Genomic DNA, 2433 nt, shown 5'->3' on the forward strand with positions numbered 1-2433 from the left:
TGAAGGGAATTGTTTTAATCTGTGGACAGCAGCAATGGATTTAAATCAGAAAATCCACTAATTTGATGACTGACTGTGAAATGTTTTACTACCTCTATCTAGTAGGCTTACATGGTCTATAGTAGGGTGTTTTAAGAAGAAAAGAACAGGTTAATGGATCCAGACAAAACACTCTGTTTGAATGGCTAACCCAAAGGAGACCTCCCTTAATAATCCTATTTGGGTTTGGCAGCAATACGATATTTTGCTAGCCAGACTGAAACCATTATCCTTGATAGATTTCACAGGAAAATGGAATGTTGGCTCTGATTTTTTTTTTCTTCAGAAAACGGTGGTAAACAAGTGAACATCTGCTGTCCTGATAGTTCAACACTTGAGTACTCGTAATCAAAACCCCAAATCACCTGAAAACAGCCCTTTGGCTACAGTCACATAGCATTTGTATCACAAAATTAGGTCTTTCTTTTTTCCGTTTGAAACTTGAAGGCTGGTTGTTTCAAATCTGCGTTCTCTGGGACTTCTTGGCCAATTTTATAGGAACATTGTATTCCAGTGAATTCGGGCAATTTGTAGATTTGGTTTAGGAGGTAAATTCCTTGAGGGCAGAGAATGTGCCTCTCTTCTACAGTGTACTCTCTAAGTGCATAGTTCAGTGTTCGGCACACAGTAAGCGCTCAATAACTGATAGACAGATTGAGCACAGGTCTGGGAGTCAGAAGACCTGCATTTTAATCCCAGTTCTGCCACTTGCCTACTGTGTGACTTTGGGCAAGTCGCTTCTTCAGGCCTCTTTTTCCTCACCTGCAAGATTAGGATTAAATACCTCACACTACTTAGACTGTGAGCCTCATGGAGGGCCGAGACTGGGGTTGACCTGATTATCTCATATCTATGCCAGTGCTTAACCTCTCAGGGTCACCCCTGGAGAGTTTCCAATACTCTACCAGTCTCGACTAAGGGAGGGAGAGTCAAGCAGAGGTATATCCATTCCATTCCTAGCTAGGGCAGTGGCTAGCGAGTGGAAGGCCATCTGCTACAAGTCAAAACTCACCTGCGCTGGGCAGCAGCGACATGGGAGAGAGTTCAGGGCGGAGACTTAGGTTTACTGCGTGGAAGGAGGCAATGGTAAACTGCTTCCATAATTTTACCAAAAAAACTCTATGGACACATTACCGGAACGATTGCAGATGGAGATGAGGTGTTCTGGGAGAGATGTGTCCTTGGCGTCGCTATGGGTTGGACCCGACTCAACAGCATAACAACAACTTGCCAGTCCATAGTAAAGAGTTTGGCATATGGTAAATGCTGAACGAATACCGCAGTTATTATTACTATTGATTGCAAAAGGCTCCACATTTGAGTCTTCCTTCATTGAGGCATGAATTTAATACCTCGAAGTTGTTAATCTCCATATTTCAATAACTAAAAATGGCAAACTAGATGGCCTCTTGTCCTTAAACTTCAGCTCTTTCCTCTCTCTCCCTCCCTGATTGCTGAGGACCCAGTCCCAAAGTGCTCTGGGCTGCCCTTAGCAGCCATAATAACAAATATGGTATTTGTTGAGTGCTTACTATGTGCAAGACACTGCACTAGGCACTGGGGTGAATACAAGTAAATCAGGATGGACACAGTCCCTGGCTCGCCTGGGGCTCACAGTCTTAATCCCCATTTTACAGATGAGGTAACTGAGGCACAGAGAAGTGAAGTGACTTGCCTAAGGTCACACAGCAGACAAGTTGCAGAGCTGGGATAAGAACGCGGGACCTTCTGACTCCCAGGCCCGTGCTCTATCCACTAGGTCATGCTGCCATGATGTCACTCCAGAGGCAATGAGAACTTGACAATAAAAATCACTTTCAAAATGTCAGAAGCAGAATAGTACAAGCATATTTGATTCAAAAATATGCAAACACATATGATTAGGTCTGGGCTTCAGCCTTTCCTGAATACATTTTAATTGCCTCTAGTTTTATTAAGGGGAACTTACAAGGTTCACAAAGATATACGTCATTAAGGTCAGCTTGCAAATGAACTCTTCTGTCATTTAACATCCAGAACCATATGCTGAGTGACTATGTGTGGACTTTGATGGCTACATCTTATAAAAATAAAGAATAAGTGGCTAATCTGTTAAATGATGCAGTTCTCAGCATCCAGAGAAGTGAATCGATCACTCAATCAATCTATCAGTCATGCTTATTGAGGGCTTTCTGTGTGCAGAGCGTTTTTCTAAGTGCTTGGGAGAGTAGAGTATAACTGACTTGGTAGACACATTCCCTGTCTACAGAGAGTTTACAGGCTAGAGGAGAAGACAGACATATTATGAATAAGAGAAGCAGCATAGTCTAGTGGATAGAGCATAGGAATGGGAGTCAGAAGAGCTGGGTTCTAATCTTAGCCCTGTGACTTTTCTGCTGTATGACCTTGGGCAAG

General features: G+C 43.0%; 1 non-coding gene across 1 annotated transcript; it reads left to right on the forward strand.

Annotated features, from left to right (window-relative positions):
- The first annotated feature begins 903 nt into the window (after positions 1-903).
- On the forward strand, positions 904-1041 carry LOC114812321. Its single transcript, XR_003759977.1, has one exon. It is a non-coding gene; the product is annotated as a small nucleolar RNA SNORA7 (small nucleolar RNA).
- Positions 1042-2433: the final 1392 nt, after the last annotated feature.

The sequence above is a fragment of the Ornithorhynchus anatinus genome, chromosome 5 (genome assembly GCF_004115215.2).
Source record: "Ornithorhynchus anatinus isolate Pmale09 chromosome 5, mOrnAna1.pri.v4, whole genome shotgun sequence".
Taxonomy (NCBI): domain Eukaryota; kingdom Metazoa; phylum Chordata; class Mammalia; order Monotremata; family Ornithorhynchidae; genus Ornithorhynchus; species Ornithorhynchus anatinus.